At 40.4% G+C, this 21,607-nt stretch overlaps 1 pseudogene; it reads right to left on the bottom strand.

Moving 5' to 3' along the window:
• Positions 1 to 11,477: 11,477 nt before the first annotated feature.
• LOC133890198 (AAA-ATPase At3g28580-like) lies at positions 11,478 to 12,986 on the bottom strand (annotated as a pseudogene).
• Between the last annotated feature and the right edge of the window lie 8,621 nt (positions 12,987 to 21,607).

The following is a 21,607-nucleotide window of genomic DNA, read 5'->3' as shown; positions in this document are numbered from 1 at the left end:
AGTAGAGGGATGTTCTTGTGTTATGAAAACCGTTGTTAGTTTGTGCTAGCGTCAATTTGGCCAAACAGCAGGGTACTAGTTTGGTTTTGTCCAAAATTTCAGATTTATCTGTAGTACAAGATTGGAGAAAACCGATATTAAGTATTTAGAAAACCCTAGTTCATCGGTAGATAGGAAAGTTAGGAAGCAAGCTTTAAAATATGTGATGTTGGATGGTGAATTGTATCGCCGAACCATAGATGGGTTGCTTTTAAAATGCTTATGTTCGGAGCAAAGTAAAATTGCTATGGGTAAAGTACATGAGGGTATTTGTGGTACACGTCAGTCGGCTCATAAAATGATGTGGTTGTTAAGAAGAGCTAGTTTTTATTGGCCGACTACATTTGATGATTGTTATAGATATTACAAGGGATGTGAAGCATGTCAAAAAATTGGTGATATACAGTTAATTCCTACTTCTATGTTGCATCCTATCATTAAACCATGATCGTTTCGTGGATGGGCTTTAGATTTCATCTAACAAATTTATCTGTCATCTTCCAAAGGTCATCGCTTTGTTTTGGTTGCTACGGATTATTTTACAAAGTGGACCGAGGCCGTTCCATTGAAGAATATAACACATAAGGAGGTAATCACTTTTATTTTGGATCATATTATCTATAGATTCGGTATTCCGCAAGCTTCAACTACTGACCAAGATTCCTCTTTTATTTCTCATCAAGTGCGTGAATTTGCCAAATCATTTAGAATTAAGTTTTTCAATTCCTCACCATATTATGCTCAGGCCAATAGACAGATCGAGTCAAGTAATTAAGACTTTGATTATGCACATAAAGAAGAAGATAAAGGAGCATCCAAAAAGATGGCATGAGGTGTTGAGTGAAGCATTATGGGCTCATCGCATATTTAAGCATAGTGCTACTAAAGTTACTCCTTATGAGTTAGTGAATGGACAAGAGGCCGGTTTGCCTGTTGAGGTAAATCTTGGCGCATTAAGGGTGGCACGACAAAATGGCTTGTCGGCCATAGACTATTATAATGCTATAATGGATAGGTTAGATGATCTTAACAAAGAAAGGCTTAGAGCTTTGAGAGAAATTGAGAAGAATAAATTGAGAGTAACTAAAGCCTACAATAAGAAAGTTAGAGAAAAATCGTTTCAAATAGGATACTTGGTATGGAAGACGATTTTACTTATTGGGTTTAAAGATAATAAATTCAGAAAGTGGTCTCCTAGTTGGGAAGGTCCTTTCAAAATTGCAGGAATTGTACTAGGAAACTCATACATGCTGCAATATTTGCAAGGAGACAAGTTGCCTTGAGCTATCAATGGGAAATATTTGAAGAAAAATTATCCAAGTGTTTGGCAAGATGACTAAAGAGGTAAGCAAATCATGGCCGATGTGATGTACCATTGTCCTAAAAAATATAATTGTACATGGCCGATAAAGTTATCATCACCCTTAGAATATACATACATGGCCGATATATTGTTCATATCGTCCTAAGACATAATCTAAAGTAGATAATGAGTTAATCATGATTATACCACATAAAAGTGTTTTTTGGTGCCCAAGCTTCACCAAAAAATAGGGGGGCATGTGTTGATAGTAAAAAATAGCAAGGTCAGGCTTTTTGTACACACCGGATAGTACGGTGATTAAGGCCGTGTCATCACCGGACTATCCTATGAGTAGAACGGAACTTCGTGAAGAAAACATGCTCTCTAGAAAAATTAGTCCGGCGTAAGCGTTCGGTGAACACAATTCTGCTGTCGGACTATCTGGTATGCATAAGGACGATTCCATGCAGAGAGGATTGCTCTTTGGAAAATCAGTCCAGTGCATGATCCAGTGAATACACCAGAATATCCGGCGGGTTCAAAGGTAGTTTGTGTAGAAAGCTTTGCTCTCTGGAAGAATTAGTCTGGTGTGTTATCCTCGGTGTCACCGGACCATCTGGTGAGCTCAATGGCAAAACTTGCAAAGAGTTTGCTCTTTGGAAAATTTAGTCCAGTACAATACTCCGGTGAGTGCAAATTAAGCGCTGGACTATCCGAGTTGAACTCACTGGATAATCCGGTGATTAAAAGGTTGTTCTCACCGGACCATCCAGTGTTCAGTCTGAGTCCAACTTGAGTTGGATTTGTAGATCTGTTCGGATTCTTTTCATGTTTTTAGCTGAACAGGACGTGTTTGCATAGGTTTTAGGGTTGAGAGTCCTATTTCCATAATGGCAAAGCCCAAGCTGCCCTATATGTAGTTGAGGGGTGGAGGCTAATTGCAACAACTCAGTCAATCGCACAATTGCATCTACTCTTCGTCTTTTCTTCTACTTTTCTAGAAATTAGAGTTAGTTCTTCGCTGCTACTTCGAATCCCCGTGATTTGGGTGGTAGTTCTTTGTTGATTTGCTTGTAAATCGTCCGGGTTTTGCAACCCTATAAATCAACAAACCAAATCCACAATCTTGTCAACCACTCATCACATATAACTAATGCACATTTCAACTTGGTTTCTCAAGTATAAATAGATGATCTCCTGGCCACATGTAGAACCACTAGCCTCAACTTCCATAACTCCTACAACAATGGTGTCCGATTATTTCCCTAAGAAATATTTGTCAGATACTACGCCTGCTGGGATCAAAGTGCTCATGTGCTGGTGTGGAGATCTTTGTAGGGTGATGAAGTCATTTGAGTTCTCCAACACCTACGGATGTAGATTCTTCATGTGCTGGAACTACGAGTACGATCTATCCCAGGGAAGCACCAATGTTGGCAACCGTTACCAGGTAAACACTCCTAGCCAAACTAGTCCAAATACAGCTTAGATTTACCACTGAATATTTTGGTCTCTATTATAGTCTCCGCCACCACTATATGACTTCTTACAGTGGCTGGATACTAAGCAGTCACAAGCAGATGTGTTCCTCCTACACACTCAGCACTGCACCTTTTAGAGACACTTTCATGAAATGGAAGCTGATGAGAGGAGGGAGGCTACGTGCAAACACATTCAGTAGGAACAACAGAAGATGAGGGAGGAGCATAACCGTATGATGGCGGAGGCCCGTGAGGCGGAGAAGGAGAGGAAGCGTGAGAGGGCGCGTCGGGAGTATGAGACAGGACTGGAAATGGCGAGAAAGGGAAAGTATCCACGTTGCACTCAGTAGATTAGATATTGTAATTATGTTGTTTACATTTTTTAAAGTATATTAGGTTTAGAAATGATATATATATATAGAGATGTTAGAATGATCATGTACCGTATATGCTATTGTGTATGTCGCAGCTCTGAGTAAAATTAGGCTAAATGCATGGCGCCAGAAAAAACCAAAGACACGCCTACACCATAGTTAAGTGACTTGGCATCCTAAACCATGTAGTAGAAAAAGCATGCAGGTTTAAATTTGTGTAATTTGTTTGCAAAGAACGTCAAGTACTCACAGAAGAACCCAATAATACTGTTCTAGCCTTAGCTTTCCTTTTTGTAAATTCAATTCTTTTAAACAAGTAAATTGAAAATTCTAATTGTTCATGAAGTGCGCAGTTGTTTGCAATAACGTCGTACCAATTCTTTTTAATATAATTCTTCTTGCTTATAAGACATATCATGTACTTTTCGGTCCATAGATTGTGCCCAGATAATGTATAAAAACATGCTTTGACTAATGTTTGATCGAGCATTCAGAACTGGTAAAACTGTAACTTTCTATTTATCTAGAATGATGGTTCACGGGTTATTAATAGTGAACATCTTTTTTTACTATGCAAGCACTTTCCGTGGTAAAACACGTGGCCCATTTTACGTGAATTTCTAGACGTGTGTGAATATGGTGTGTATATGTAAGTAGTGTGTACGTATTTGCATGGTCATTACTTCATCTATCACGTGCATGGGCGGACCCAGTGTGAAATATGTGTTGCAGTGTAGATAGTAATCGAGAGAGATAATAGAGTAGCAAATGAACTTATATATTTATTGATCATGGTGTTTACATATTTATATATGGTGAAAAGACATGATGAGAAGACATATCTATTGGGAAGATATATCTTCTCAATAGACACAACTCTTGGTAATTGATCACATAGTTATATCTAGAAGTGTCTATTCATAACACTCTCTTTTGATCAATTATCTTGAATGTAAACTTCTTGTTAGAATTTCTCCAAAAATCCTGCTGAAAAAATATGAGGAGAAAATAATATATTGATATGTGATTAAAACTCCTTTTAAACCCAATGAAAAAATATAAGGAGAAAATGATATGGCATATATTGGCTATTGTCTCATTGTAAGCTCATATGAGAAACCTAGATAGGAAAAACTTATTTTGGTGAGCTTAGAGAACAATAATTATAATCTATAGATTATATTAAAACCTCCGAAAACCTCTTGAAAAAATAGGAGGAATAATAGTGATATATTGTTAAAACTCTTTTAAAATCTAATGAGAAAATAAGGAGAAAATGGTACAGCATATATTGATTATTATCTCTTTGTAAACTCATATGAGAAAACCTTTAAAAGGAAAAACTCATAAGCGAGTTTAGAGAACAATAGATATATCTTTGATATCTCTTTTAAAAATCTCAAAAGGAAAAATAAGAGATATGATATATGATCTTGTATAGATATTGCCTCATTAAAAACTTTATATGAGAAACCGTATAGAAAAAACTCATAAAGGAAAAGAGTGCAATATAATTATGAACAGGTTATCATTCAGTGATTAACTCCTCTAAACCTTACAAATCTCAAAGTTGCGCATACCAATTCCCTGAATACATTTTTTTTGAAATGTGGAAGTTGGTAAGGACTTAAAGAATAAATCAGCGAGATTATCACATGATTTAGTTTGCAAGATTTCTATCTCCCCATTATGAAGATAGAACAATTTAGGAGCAATATGTTTGGTTATATTGCTCTTTATGTAACCTGTTTGCATTTGAGAAATACATACAGCATTATCTTCATAGATAATGGTTGGTGACTCAATGAAACCAATATCACATGACTTTTTTATGTGGTTAATTATTCTGCGAAGACATATACATGTATGTGATGTTTCAGAATGATAGGTGAAAGTAGCCACTGGAATTTGTTTAATGACTCCTATGAGATAGCTATATCACCATGATATCAGTCTGTGATCTGACGTTATGGGGATCAGTTATATAGCCAGTGTCAGAATATCCCACTATGGTCATAACTTGATTTTCTGATAGAAAAACTTAGATCTTTGGTGCCATAAAGATATATATTGATATCTTCTTTGACTCCCACCTCATGACGTTGTTAGAGCTGCGCTATTTAAGCTAGCAAGTTATCTGCAAATAGAATATCAGGCCTGTTACGATCTGCAAGATACATGAGCGCTTTGATGGCACTAAGATATAGAACTTTAGGTTCAATATCTTTCATTGTCAATCCAATATATGAATGGATCTTGATTCATATTTAGAAATTGAATGACCATAAGTATTTTGATAGATATGATTGTCCAATATCATTTGGATATTGGTGATTGATGGATAAATATTCCTGAAGGAATATGCTCAAGTTGTAAACTTAAGCAAAATTAGGTTTTACCCAAATCATTCATCTCAAATTCCGTCTTTAATATGATCACATATTTTGTCGTGTGTGGTTTGGAGATGAAATAAAATCCAATTGAGACTTTATTATGAACATACATATGCAATCATTGTGTTTGGAGTAACCTTTTTGTGTAAAGACCTCATTTAGTAAGTTGTACCACAATCAATTTAACTGCTTCAAGTCATGGAGTGACTTTGAGCTGTACACAATATATATTGTGATTTGTATTTAGATTCAGAATGCGAAGTCCATTAGTGACTTATATGTCCGAATCTATCCAATTCATTTGATCTACCAATGATATTGAATATGAGAACATAATTTCCACACATACCTCTGGGTATGTAGCATCGTAATTAATGTCGGGTCTCTGTGTGAACCCTTTTTGCTACAAGCCTCGCTATTTCACCACCTTATAGAATAAAAATCCATTTTGCTTCCGTAGGGAAGACATTAGAGGTGTAGGTATTACTTTTGTGAATACCTCTCTTTTGTGAGCGAGTGCAATTCTATCTCAATTGCTTCCTTCTATTTGGTCCAGTCCGAGTGCTTAAGGCACCCTGCTATGGCCATGGACTCTGGCCTGGATCCAATTGAAGATCTTCTGCAATTTTTGAGGATAAATTATTTGTCGACAATTTGTAGTCTTTGGTATTGATTGATTCTATGGAATCAATATAGTTCGTGGAAATATTATCCCATTTAACTCCGTGTATTTTCTAAAACAATGGAGTTAGGGTGTTCCCATGACCCAGCGTCTAGATTTGTGTACACATTTGTGCTTGACATTTAGATGTTAAACATCCATAGGCGTTTGGATAGTGAATATCCATAAGGTGTCTATCAACTTGATGTTGATTTGCATTTACTGTTTTGGAGGAGGGATTCCTCTGTTTCTGCAGTAGCTTGTAAGAAGCTTTATCATTTGTGACCGTACTTCTCCCCCTCTTATTTTGATTTGGAAGTTGAGTGGTTTTGTTTGGTACCTTCACTCTTTCTGGCACATTCTTAGCAGGAATGTAGGATTTGATGACACCTTTATGACGAGTAAACGCATCTGGCAGATGATTTGCAATATGTTGCAAATACAAGATGGTCTGAATAATTATTCAGATCTCAGATACGTGGATATGAGGACTGAATGTGAACGTGTGTGACATTCTCTTATGATTCCTGGCATTCTTTGTGGTATTAATCTCCCCCTAATGCCTGGAATTGTCCTCAAAATGTTATGAGCATATAGGCAATGAATATGTCCTCTATGAGGGACTTGAGGTATTATACGATGGACGGATAATTATACCTCATATAGATCCCCAATGCCCTTTGATGTATGCTATACGGTGGTGATATCGATACATGCAGAACATAACTGATTCGTAGATGGAAAATACTTGGCTGAGGCCAAATTTTCACGTATTAACTGCAACGGAGGGAGCCGTATGATTGCAGTTGGATGAATTTGGTATAATGATGCAGTGTGTAAAGCCGCATGTCACCAACAAGATGTTGGCCAATTACAATTCTTGGGTCGGTCAGGCAAATGATTTGATTCTCTTGATGAAATATTCAGCTAGACCATTGTGGATGTGCACATATGGTACTTAATGCGGTAGTGTCCAAAACCAAACAATAATTTCAAGCACGTTAAGGAACGGCATTATCCATATGAATGGATTTGATCCTGCGTCCAGGATTATTTGCTCTAATTTTGATAATTTGAGCAATTAGTTTGGCATAAGTGTGGTGCCTTATGTATAAAGGACACATATGAGACTATTTTCTAAATGCATCAATCAGCATTGTATAGTACCTAGATGATAAAATTGCTGAAATAGAGCCACATGTATGTTCTTGAATGCGTTCAAGAAATTGGGTGGCACATTATGAATTTTAAGGTAAGGTGGCCTTAAAATTAAATTCCCTGTGACACATGCAGTACACATAAATCTGAAGATTTTGGGAATATTGTGACCAATAGAATTGTTAATAATTTTTCTCATCATCTCTAAGGTAGAGTAACCAAGGCAATCATGCCAAGTCTTGATGTAATCAAGATAGAAAAATTATTTTGCACGCAATATGTGGTACGGGATTTAATGTATGTATACTACAATCCAGATGGTATATAAGGAAGCTTGCCATATCCGTTGGTTAAGAGGAGAAATTCCTCATGGGTTTCGATATGGAAACCATTCTGACGGATATCTATATAACTTATAAGGTACAGGTTGAATTGAGATACTATAGAGCATCAACCATTATGACTTGTGTACCCATAAGGAGAGTAATTATGGCACGACCAAAGCCAATAATCACTACATCGCATCCAGCGATTGTCAAAATATTTCATTATCTCTTAGTAAGAGTTTGAAAATATTTTGGTTTCCTTAAGTATAGAATTTGTGGTGTAACTATCCACAAGACACATTTCCTCCATTGGATTGACTCCCGTAGAATTCTATATATAGAATTGAAGATTTTGATATGAAATTCTTTTCAGATATATAGAATACATACATACATACTTTATTATAGTATCATAGTGCTGATACAATATTGTATTACAACATTTAATGTGACGTAGATAACATGGTATCTAAGGAATTGGGAGACTAGATAGGGCTCGGAACATGTTGTGCGAAGCAAATTCGACAAACATGTTTTCCGTGCTCGTGGAATCTTCTGGTTGCAGAAGAGTCTGGTTGTTACTTGATTCTTGTAGAACTTGTTGTGAACAACTAGCCTCCTTGGTGGAGTCAGTTTAAAGAGTGCTGATTGGACGCTAATGATGATTCCTTAGATGGAGTTCATCATGTTTTCAGCCTGAAGTAATACATGTATTAAATCAGAATAAATATGGTATTCTCTTGCACGGTATTGTTGCTGTAAGATCCTATCAGCGGGAAGCATAGTAGATAATTTTATCTAATTTTTCCGGAAAAACTCAATTCTGAGAAGATTTATGAACATCATGATTGTATCTCCGACGGACTTAAAGTCCTGGAGTCGGAGATGTGTCCATTCATGACATGCATCGGGCAGAATGATTGTCTTTGATGTTCACATATGCTTTTGAGAGCTAGCCACAAAGTGCTCGAATTTTCCATCAGATACTCAGACTTGGGATCCAGATGGATATAATGCCTTATGTATAATGCACTATATATAACATGATCTTGTAGCGGTGGTTCTCCCTCTTGGGGAGGTAGTAGTGCCGCTATTATTCCGTGGGACACAAGACTAATCTTGACGTCCATTGTCCATGTTGGATAATTGTGACCGTTGAGTGTGAGTTCATCGAACTCTTTGCCGGTCTTTGTATCGTATATAGATTTTGACCATAGATTTGATTAATTTACAGTAGGTAAATTAAAAATCATTATGGTAATGTTGTAATAATAATACAAAATTTGTAAAGTCAAGTTGAAACTTAAATTACATAGTGTAGACCTCAAATTATGTAGCTAACACGTTGAAGATAATCACCAGATGTGGTGTATATTTTACAGTAGTAGGAGGCATAATCTGACATTTGTCAGTAGATGCCTATATTCCTATTACCTTGCGTTATGCAAATCTTGCGTTAACACTTTAAAGGTAATCACCAAAATGGTGTAGACCTTTATTTAATTCATATTCAAATTGGGTACGCACATTGAGGATAGTCACTGTGTGCTAAACATAGTGTAGATCCCACAGTAGTACTTAGGTACTACCTTGTGTATGGCCAATATGAGATATGAATTAAGGTAATCACCTGAAAAGGTGTAGATCTTTGTTCTAAATTTAGTATTGGGTACGCACTTTAAGGATAGTCACTATATGTTATATGTAGTGTAGATCCCACAGTAGTATTAGAGTACTACCTAGTGTATGGCCAATATGTAAAGGTTTAGGATATTGTGTTATATTAAGTGGAAGAGGTAATCACCTTATTTGCATTAATAATCAGGAGAAGAACGAGAAGAATACGCGGTCTCCAACGCCCTCAAGGTTGAAAGTATGGCATCAATGAGTACCTGATGGCCTTTGTGCCTCTGTTCTAGATGGCCGGAATCGATTTCTTCTCTATGTTGATGCTGATGAACGTCTTGTAGAGCGCGAGTGCATCGCCTTTGTAGCACAATGTAGATCGTCTGTCTGTGATGAACGGCGAAGATACGCACGGGGGCACCTGAGGATTGGTCGCAGCAGAAGACGATGGAGTTCATAAGGAGAGTGGAATCGTAGCCCATCTCGCTGTCCATCTCTGTTCTTGCCGTCGGTGTTCTTCTATTATGGCCGATGTCTCGGTGGAGAACATTCGTGCTGATAACGTATTGTAGTGTGGATAGTAATTGAGAGAGATAATAGAGTAGCAAATAAACTCTTGTATTTATTGATCATGGTGTTTATATATTTATACATGGTGAAAAATATGATGAGAGGACATGTCTATTGGAAAGACATCTTTTCTCAATAGACACAACGTTTAGTAATTGATCACATAGTTATATCTAGAAGTGTCTATTCATAACAATATGAGTGAGGCACTTAAATTAGGGTTGTAAGTGGGTATTTAATGGGTAAATTTAAATTACCACTTAGTTAATTTTTAATTTAATTGTACGAGAGTGACTTTTTAGTTTATTTTTTAATTTTAAATTGACCTAATAATATAAAAAATACAAAACTTACATCTTACTTTGCACGATTGAGTACCAAACTTTACCTATTTCTCTCACTTTCTCGAATTTCCTCTAGTGACCTGCGCAAAATACCCCTCACACTCTGCAATTTGTTAGAACAAATTCAGATCAAAGAAGCAAAATGAGGCTGACCAGCCGTTCCGTCCTCCCGTGCTCGGCTACGGCCTACGCGCTTGAGTCCGGCTGCCTAGACGTTGGCTTCTCGGGCCTTTGACTGGACCTGAATCAGTTTAGATACTTCGGTTTGGCCCTGGTCTCATCCAAACAGAGGAATCAGGGGCAGGCAGTGGTTACAACAAAGTGCTTACTTTTGATTCGTTCGCGTCAACTATAATAGCTTCCTTCCAAAATAGAAGCATTCAACAACATAGAAAGAAAACTCGATATCAAACTATAGTCAGTATCTTGTTCTCAGAGGACCAATTAATCAGCTTCATTAACATTAAAAAGAGCACGTATAGAAAAAAAAAAAAGTTGCCTAGGTAACAAGAACACAAGTAAGCATTAGCTAGGGGTGAAAATGGATAGCAGATATTCGTATTATCTGATATGTGTGTTTCGTCAAATGTAAATATGGTAAGAAAAATCCGTATCTGACTGATAAACGGATACAAATATGGATATATCCAAATTCGTTTCCCAGATATCAATATGGATATATACGAATTCATTTTCTCAGATATGGATATAGATGTGGATAATATCTGTATCCGAATATGCAGAAATACTTTTCTAAAATATAAATATGAGTAACATAAATTTCTAATATTTAATCTTATTCTCTTACTTAATTCTTTTGATCCTACCTATTCTTTTACTAATGGTACTTTACCACATATATTGTAGCGATAAATTTAGTCCTCCCACCTCCTATCCAAAGGTCCAAAATAATCAGAAGTCATGGTACTATTGCAAAAGGTGGCTTTATGCCTTAAGGTAGAGGATCAATCTACTAAAATGAGATTTCTTATGTTGAATTATCGTCATGCTACAATTTGTTGTTAAAGCTGTAGGATATTCCTACAATTGAATATATTAGGTATTCGGATCAGAATTCGAACAATCCAATTCGTATTTCGAAGATATTCAAATTTGTATTCGTATTCACGTTAAAATATAGATTGCAATGTAGAAAATAAATTAGGCCTCGTTTCTGGTAGTGTATCTGATTACACCCTAGCCTATTCGTCGTCGCCCTCATCCCTCTGGCCCTTCGCCAATGCGTCCTGCTTAGCCCTCTCCAGCGCCTCTAACAGCACGGCGAGATACGAGTCCGTGTCCTCGCCCGGGCCCTTGGGCGTCAGGTTCTCAGCGACGTCCGCGGGGGTCATGTCCACCTCCTGCAACAGCGACGCCACATCATCGAACAGGGGTGGGACTCAATGCAGCAGTAGGACATCTCGATGTGCTTGTCCATGCGGCCGCGCTGGATCAGCTCTGGGTCCAGCTTCTAGACATGGTTGGTGGTGAACACGATGATGCGCTCGCCGCCGCACGCGGACCAGAGGTCCAGAGCCCGTCGATGAAGTTGAGCACACCGGAGAGCGTCACCTTGCTGCTACCCTTGTCCTCCTTCCCCTCCTCTCTGGAGGTGGCTCGGATCCGTCCTTCTTGTCGCCGTCTTTGTTCTGGTCATCCTCGGCCTCTTCTTCTTGTGCGCGCCAGTGAGGTCGAGTGAGCAGTTGATGTCCTCGATGACGATGATGGACTTGCTGGTGGTCTTGATGAAGAGCTTGCGGAGGTCGGTGTTGGTGCGCACCAACGTGAGCTCGATGTCGTAGATGTCGTAGTCGAGGTAGTTGGCCATGGCGATGATCATGGTGGACTTGCCGGTGCCTGGCGGACCGTAGACGAGGTAGCCGCGCTTCCACGCCTTGCCAACGCGCGCGTAGTAGTCCTTGCCGTTCCGGAACGCGTCGATGTCATCCATGACCTCCTTCTTCTTGGCCGGATCCATGGCCAGCGTTGCGAACGTCTTAGGGTGCTCGAACACGACGTGGCTCCACACACTGTCGCACCAGAGGCTGGCGCAAGATCATCAGTGATGGAGCTCCGGAAGCAATGCAAAGTAATGGTCAACAAGGTAGCAGTCACTTACCCGTCGGCGTCCCAGTTGTCGCCGGAGATGTTGGTGAAGAGCTTTCGCTGGCAGTTCTGTACCATGACGGCGCGGCCCTGAGGGCGGACGTTGGCAAGGTACTCGCCAAGGATGAGGTCGTGGTCGCGGTCGAGGAAGAAGAGGCGGTAGAACCTTTTCTCGGCGCGTGCGGAGTGGCCCCAGTAGTGGGGCGTGTTGTCCTCCCATGGCGGCGTGGAGTAGGCAAGCCACCAGACTGTGGCTCCCTTGAACTCGTCGGCGACCTCCTCGTTGTCGCCCATGCTGAGCACGAGGCGGTCGGCGTCCTTGGCGGCCTCAGCCTGGAGGTGGCGCACCCCATCCTTGGCCTCGCGCGTGGCGTGCTGCAGGTACGCCTGGGCCTCCTTGTACGCGTCGCTGCGGTGCATGCGGCCGCCGTCGTACTCGGCGTGGGTGACGGTGAGTGTTAGGTAACTAACAGGCTACGCTAGTATAAAATAAAAAAAATTACCATATTTATCTAGGAAATCATGCTAGTAGGAAATCATAGATCGCTACCGCTCGACATGCACTGCAGCGGAAGAAGAGTTGGAGTAAACCAATTCAACGTCATGTGCGTCAAACTTCTCGAGCAGCTTCTCGATCAGATCCACGACCAGCCTCGCACAGGTGGTCACGCTCCCTAACCAACTCCGAGCAGGTGGTCGTGTTCCTCAACCTGTTCCTCGACCAGCTCTCGATTAGATCTGTTGCGTCCTCGACCAGTTTTGAGTGGTTGTGTCGTGCTGTCCGACCAGATCCGAGTGGTCCCGTTGTGCTCTGCGATCAGACGAGTAGGTACGTGGACCAGTTTGTCACGGCCGGCGACCAGTCCCGAACAAGTCACGATCAACTCGTCGAGAAGATCAGCACCTTAATAGCAACAACGCCTTTACAGTATTCACTCGTACTGGGCAGAAACGCCAAACGCCGATATGCTAGCACTGCACGTGTGGCTAGGGTTTCAGGAGATTGTGCAAAAGGCTGCGACTAGGGTTTCGAAGTGGCTCAACCTTAGAACACCCTACCTACGTCTCTCCTTATATAGAGCTTGTCAATGAGTTTCCACATTGGAAACCCTTTTGGACTCTAACTTCACCTTGTAGATTTGTTTTGTATTCCTTGGTTTCTATCACTGAAGAGCAGGTGGACACACTCGACGATGATAATTTGTCTTTGATCGTACAGTTGTTCACCCGCTTGTACAACAACAGAAGAGATCGGAGGAGAGACGGTTCTCGTGTTTGTTATGAGTGTAGTGATACCACTTATTTCAAGGTGGATTGTCCGAAGCTTAAGAAGAAAGAACACCGTGGCCACGACCATGATAAGCACAAGATGAAGAACAAGCCCTTCTTCACGAACCGTGACAAGATGGCCAAGAAGGCGACCAAGGTGGCATCTTGAGCTTTTGTGGTGACGCTCAGCGATGTTGATACTTCCTCCAGCAAGGAGGAGACCTCAGAAGAGGAGGAGCCGCCCGTGAAGAGCAAGAGGAAGAACAAGGACTTCACTAGTCTTTGCTTCATGGCGGACGACAACAAAAGTGACACCGAGCTTGATTCTTCTAAGGTATCACCTTCCTACAACCAGCTTTCTGTTTAGGTTGATATCTTGAATGATGCTCTTGTTAGCTAGGATAGATTACTTAAGAAAGTTGTTCATGAAATCAAGGAACTCAAGTCTAGGCTAAAATATTCATCTTCTGAGCTTGAGTTGCTTAGGTCTAGGGTCAGGGATGAGGAGTGTGATAGTTGCCTTGTGGTCATGAGTAAGCTTGCCGAGTTTCAGACTTTGCATGCTCAAGCCTCCAACCGGCTTGAGACTGCTAAGAAGAAGCTCCTTGAGGAGGAGTCTAGACTTACTCTCTTAGGCACTTGCAAGAATCTTCCTTTACTTTCAAACGATATTGATGTAAAAGCCAACCGCATAAAAGAGTTAGGTTCTAGATTAGACAGTGTTGAGTGTTCTAAGGATGTGCAGCCAAACTGTTCCACATGCATCATCCTTATGGACAAGTCAGCTGGGTTAGAGGGCAAGTTGAGAAACTCATAGCTGAGAATCAGTATCTCCTATCTCTTGTGGAGAAATGCTCAGAAGGCAACGGCAAAATGGATTTGATCTTGGATTGGCTTTGGATTTGGGCTTTGATAGAGTTGCTTACACTAGTTCTAACAAGACTGTTTTCACCGCACCCACTACCCTAGAGTCTAAGAAAGCCAAGATCAATACTTCCCAACCCAAGCCAAAAAAGAAGAAACCCACACTACAACCCAAGAGAGCTCCATAGCCTAAGATGAAAGCTCCTGTTAAAGAGTCTCGAGTGACCGACAGTTCAATTCTTGAGAGACGCTACCACTGCACTTACTGCTAGAGAAAGCGTCACTTAGTTGGGTTTTGCTTTCTCCATAGGAGGGATGAGTGGAGTACTCGGGATATGTACCGCCCCTCTTTTAGTGTACATGATCATTTTCTTCGCTCTTACTCATGAGGTTTCAGCACTTTTCAGTTTCTTCCTAGAAGTGGTGTCCGGTATGGATCTTACCATGATTCATATAGTTTTGGTTCACGTGTTAGAGGCTTTGAGTCATAGCGTTTTGGCGGACCATGTTTTCCTCGTCATGGTACTCTCCCTCAGCACGCTAGTGTTGATTTGCATGCATCTACTTTTACTGCTTTAGGGCAGATGACTCAGTACTGGATTCCCATGAGGTTTCTGTCTAACCCCAGTACAAAGCCATCCACCTAATATTCTTCTCACATGTAGGTGACAGGCGAAGGCCCGGAGAACAAGTGGATCATCGACTCTGGTTGTTCATGCCATATAACCGAAGCGGCACGAGTACATCACATTTGGGGATGATAGAAAGGGAAGAGTGAAGGCCAAAGGTATGGTAAAGGTGAATAAGAGTTTCACTCTTAAGGATGTGGCTTTGGTGGAGCATCTGGGATACAATTTGATTTCTGTATCTTAGTTGTTGGATGAGGACATGGAAGTGCATTTCAAACGCGATATTCTCAAGTTCTTGATTCTTCAGTCACTTTGATTTGTTGGATTTCCAAAGTTGTGAGAGTTTTTGGAGCTGATTTTTTTGAGTCCTAGGTTCTTCTCGTTGTTTGATTTCATAACATTTTTCTGAGCTTTGGCTGTGGCATAGGAGGTTAGGGCACATGAGCTTTGATTTTCTTTCTTGTTTGAGTGCCCTAGGCTTGATCCGAGGATTGCCCAAGCTCAAGTTTCAGAATAACCTTGTTTTTGCTCCTTGTTGGTATGGCAAGATGGTTGCCGCCTCTCACCCACTAGTTAATATGGTGATGACTGAACAGTCGGGAGAAATTCTCTATATGGACATTGTTGGTCCATCCCGAGTTCGTTCGGCGAGTGGGAAGTTGTATGTACTTGTCATTGTTGATGACTACTCTTGCTACTCTTGGGTCTACTTTCTTGTGAGCAAGGATGAAGTGTTCTCACACTTCCGGAGCTTAGCTTTGAGATTGTCCAAGGAACTTCCCGGTGCATTGAAAGCAATTCGCAGTGAAAATGGCAACGAGTTCAAGAACTATCTCTTTGATGCTTTCTGTCTTAAACATAGCATTGAGTATCAACTTTCTGCCCCACGTGTTCCTCAAAAGAATGGTGTGCTTAAAAGGAAGAATCGCACTTTGGTGGAGATGGCTAGGACGATGCTTGATGAGTATAGGATTCCTAGAAAGTTCTGGGTTGAGGCTATTAGCACTGCTTGCTATATCACCAATCAAATTTTCTTATGCTCGATTTTGAATGTGACCTCATATGAGTTGCGCTTTGGGAGGAAACCAAAAGTTTCTCATTTGAGAGTGTTTGGATGCCGTTGCTTCATCCTAAAGCATGGCAATCTTGACAAATTCGAGTCGTGCTCTTCCGATGGGATTTTCTTGGGTATTGTCTTCATTGCCATTCTTACATAGTTTATAATCTTGACACTAACACCATTACGGAATCCTGTGATGTGACTTTTGATGAATCAACCCCGTGTGCTAGCCCTGTTCTTGAGTGTGTAGGTGATCAAGAAATGAGCGAAAGCATCTTTATAGATGGCGACCTTCCAACTCTCGGTGATGATAAGGATGATCCACTACTTCAGACCATCACACCTGCTACCAAGATGGCTCTTGCTTCTTCGACACCAGCAGAGGGTCCTGTAGCCTCTACTTCTACTTTAGCTGTTTTTGAGCCTGCACCAACAGCGTTTGAGGGGGAGATCGTCTCACAACGCAAGGCTCCTCGACACATTCAGCGAGCACATCCTGCATAATTGATGATCGATGACCTTGGTGAGAGGGTAATGAGATCCAAATCTGTTCAATATGTTCATTTCATAGATTCTACATTTGTTGCTTCTTTTGAGACCCATGATGTTGGACACGCTCTTTCTGATTTAAATTGGGTCAATACCATGCATGAAGAACTAGAAAACTTTGAGAGAAACCATGTTTGGATCCTTGTAGAACCACCTCCAAATATCCATACCATATGCACCAAATGGGTTTTCAAAAACAAACAGGGGGAGGATGAGTCAGTGGTTAGAAACAAGGCTAGACTTGTAGCTCAGGGTTTCACTCAAATAGAGGTGATAGACTTTGGAGAGACCTTTGCACCGGTAGCTAGACTAGAAGCCATTAGGATTCTCCTTGCATTCGCGCCATCCCTAGGTTTCATGTTGTATCAAATGGATATCAAAAGTTCTTTCCTATATGGTTTCACGGAGGAAGAGATCTATGCCAAACAACCCCTAGGTTTTGAGTATCTCAAATACCCACATAGAGTATATAAGCTTCAGAAGGCTCTGTATGGGCTTAAGCAGGCGCTTAGGGCTTGGTATGATAAGTTTAAGTCTTTCTTGCTAGAGTATGGGTATGAGGTGCAGTCGGTGGATAAAACTTTATTTACCTTTAGGCATGGCAATGATTTCCTACTTGTTCAGATATACATGGATGATATCATTTTTTGTTGTTCCTCTCATGCTCTTGTGGCCAAGTTTGCAGAAACTATGAGTAGGAAATTTGAGATGTCAATGATGGGCGAGCTCAACTTCTTCCTTGGGCTTCAAATGAAGTAATGGAAGCAAAGTACATTCATCTACCAGACGAAGTACACTAAGGATCTGTTGAAAAGTTCGATATGAGAGATGCAAAGCCCCTGGCGATACCGATGTCTACCTCGATAGCTCTTGATCCAGATGAAGATAGCGAGGTAGTGGATCAGCAAGAGTACAGGAGCCCGCTTGCTTGACGGCAACATAACCCGACATCCACTTCGCCGTCTGCTTGTGTGCCCGCTTCCAAGCATCACTGAGGACATCACACCGCCAAGCGGTGCAGCGCATATTGAGGTATCTCAAACACACCCTTGAGTATGGACTTTGGTTTTCTGCATCTTCTTCTCTCTCGCTCCGTGATTTTTCGGATGCGAATTTTGTTGGTTGTAGAATTGATAGGAAGAGTACCTCCGGTACTTACCATTTTTTGGGTACATCTCTTGTTTGTTGGTCTTCTCACAAGCAGTCTAGTGTTGCGTAGTCAACTGCTGAAGTTGAATATGTTAATGCCGCTAGCTGCTGTTCTCAAATTTTATAGATGGTTGCTACTTTGAGACATTTTGGGTTAGACTTCAAGAGTGTGCCACTTTTGTGTGACAACACCAGTGTCATCAACTTAGCCAATAACCCAATCCAACACTCCAGAACCAAACACATAGATGTGAGATTCCACTTCTTGCGAGACCACAATGAGAAGTGAGATATTGATTTGAGATGCATAGATACTCAACACCAGATTACCGATATCTTCACCAAGCCTCTTGATGCAACAAGATTTGTCTATTTAAGGAGAGAGCTTGGAGTGTGCCATCCCTATGGCATTGTGTGAGGAGTTGCAGCTGTACATACTATATCTTACTTTTGTTGCATTTGCATTGCATCTCATCTTGTAAGATCATCATAGTAGTTGAGCTTTGACTTGTATGTCTTTAGCATTTCCTTTTGCTAGTCTTGAATAGTTGTGCGGAGCAATATCTTAAGTTTAGACTCCTCTTGATGCTTTGACATAAATCATTTCAAGTAAGCTAGCTTTTCAAAAGATGAAATTTGGCAATTTTATTAATCATGTATACTATAAAATACTACATTCTTGATCACCATGTTCGTAATTGCTTTAGCTTAGTCAATGCTTGTGTTAAGCCTAGTTTGATGAATATCTTGCTCTAGACTTCTTGGTTCAAGACAGTGGATTGGAGAATATTGCACTATATTTTTTGTCTTTATCAAATATTTAGCTCATAATAGAACCTTAGGGGAACATGTGTTTCTTGTGTCGCAAAGACACTACTTGACTTGATGTTGTGAAAAACTTGATAAATTGTGCAAATTGAATAATCTTGAATAATCAAGTTTCTTGTGCCAAAATATGATCCAATACGGTTGTCTTTATGCTTTGTGTGGTTTGCCAAAGAAGTAAACCCATGGTAGTCAAAGTCAATTTGAGGATACAATGAATTACAAAGAGATGTGCCTAAATGATTAAATTCTATTTTAATCACTTGATCTAACTAAATCTTGATTTCATATGTGAGCGTTTGCAAAGCTTACTTTCATGAATACTTGTTTGCCTAGTTTGAGATTGCAATTAGCTAGTTTTTAATGCTTGTATTGCCTCGGCACGAGTGGATACTTATGTGGTGGTCAGTTCTAATATGATTCGGCTATATGAACCTAAATGAGCCAACAATTCTTTGGGTTTAACATGTGTAGCTTCATGTTCTTGTAACACTATATCTTTTTGAGCTTTTGTGCGATTGTGAGCTCCACATTCTACTCTCCATAACCCTTTGATCCTTCTCCTTTTGCAAATGCTTTGTGGTATACTTGTGAAAGCTCCTTAAGATTGCATGTTCATGCCTTACATGATGCTTTATTCTTGATGTTTGCATTGCCAAAGGGGGACAAAAATATGCACTAAGTTTTTGGGAAGAAAATATGTACTAATTTACAAAGGAGTATCTTGCATAATGAAAATTGTGCATTCATCAAAGGAGAGTTTTTGCATTTTTGGCTTCTCTTTGCTTCTCTTTGGGCTTATGTAATCTTCTTATGCCAAGGGATCCTTTTTCCTCCTTGAGTTTTTAGTCACTTGGATGAGCTTATCTTGTTGAATTTCTTCAAACCAAAATCTTTGTGCTTTGAAGGTTGTCAATGCACTCATCAAGGGGGAGATTGAGAAACCAAGTTGAATTGTGCCTTGTTTATTTGTGATGAGTGATTGACAAGGTTGTGGATTTGGTTTGTTAATTTGTGGGGTTGCAAAAGTATGTATATGTACTGCAATTATGATCATGACTAACCAAAGTTACAGAGAAAATTATACACGCCAGATGGTCTGGCGCTTTGGAATTTGAACACACCAGATGGTCTGACGTTCAGATGGAGTAAACGCCGGAATATTTCAAGCCAGAAGAAAAAGATTGAAGTACACACTGGATGGTTGGGCACAGTGAACGCCGAAACATTTCTTGCAAAGGTTGCAAACTTGCTCTGGTGTTCAAAGGGATGAGTGTCGGATGCTTTGCCAGAGGAATTTTTCCAGAGAGGGTGCAAAATGGATTCTAGCAAGGTTGAACATGCTAGATGGTCCGGCAATAGGCATGAATGCACAACGGACTATTTCTTGCGGAGAGGATTTTAGACACCCTGGTCTGATGAATTGCACATGCCGAATGGTTCGGCGCTTAGGAGGAGTGTACGCCAGAACATCCGACATTCGTGTTTTCTGTGGAGTGTTCTTTGAATAGAGGATTTTGATTTTGTTCTAACTAGAGATGGAGTTCGGAAACATGTTTGCTTGTCTTGTGTTGTGCAGGTAATGGATGCAACTTGGCGGTTGACGGCGGGATGATCGGGGCCAAGCGGGGTTCTTGGTGCAGAACGATCGAGGAGGCTGGGTGGAGTCAAAGGTGATCCTAGTTGTGCACATGGAGATCAAGCAAAGGTTGAGAAGATGGATAAAGATGACGTGTTAACGAAGTTAAGCGAAGAGGATGCCAGTGTAAGTGACAAGATGGCCCGAGGAATCGGGAGCGGGAGAGACTTGTCAGTGCTCAAGATCGCAAAACGGAGTACACGTGTCGAGTGGGATACTTGCGTAAGGTGTATGAAAGTGGAAGTGAGTCACGCTTTGAAAAGTGGAGAAGCTGAAGAAGGACTTAGCAAGATTAAAGGACAAAAATTATGTCTAACCTCCTCAAAATAACTGTGACAACATGGTGAACACGCTTGCGGAGGGGTCAGCCGTTACATGATTTAAGTGTCATCAAGAAAGCCACAAGTCCTTCCAATGTTAGCAAGTCAAGAAGGAGATCAAGGAGAAGAAGAAGACAATGAACTTCTCAAACAAGACCCCCAACATCTACCCCAAACCCAACTACAAGATCAAGATTAAGAGCAACCACTACGAGTTCAAGAAGAAGGACAATGGTAAAGTAGTTGCACATATGATTGAGAGAAAGGATTGGATGTGGAACGGTGCCAAAGAAAGTCATCACCAACATTAACAGAACCCAATCAGTTTAGATTCCAAAGAAGACTTGAAGTCCACGGGTCGGCTCAGGGGATTTGAAGACTTGACTCACAAGATGAAGTGAAGGTTCAAGTAAAGAAGTCAAATGTACAAGATTGATCACATTAATGAAAATCTTGATCATCATATACCCAAAATCCCCATCCAAAGGTATAAGAGGTAATGATAGCTATATTTTTATTTGTGCCTTTTGTTTTGCATCTAGTATCTTTGCCTTATCTAGGATTGCATGTGCATATTTCATTTTCTTGCAATACCTAGTGTAGGTTTTTCATATGGTAGATTGATTATGTTTCTCTCTAACCTATGAGTAATCTACATGGTTTATTAGTTGTAGGTTCTTTACATGACATATTTCTAGAATTGGTATCCTTTATGTGACATGAGTTTAATATATATGATAAATTCTATATTGTTATCAATGACAAGTGCATGTCTCTCACAAGTATTCGACACTTGTATGCACACATTTAGGGGGAGCATATCCTATGGGTTATGATTTGTAGACTAACATGTATTGCAAGTGATATCTTTTGTAATCTCATGGAGAAATCCACAAGTCCTCAGAGGTATGCAATGCTTATT

Source organism: Phragmites australis, chromosome 14, assembly GCF_958298935.1.
Source record: "Phragmites australis chromosome 14, lpPhrAust1.1, whole genome shotgun sequence".
Taxonomy (NCBI): Eukaryota; Viridiplantae; Streptophyta; class Magnoliopsida; order Poales; family Poaceae; genus Phragmites; species Phragmites australis.
This window is presented reverse-complemented; position numbering and strand designations above follow the sequence as displayed.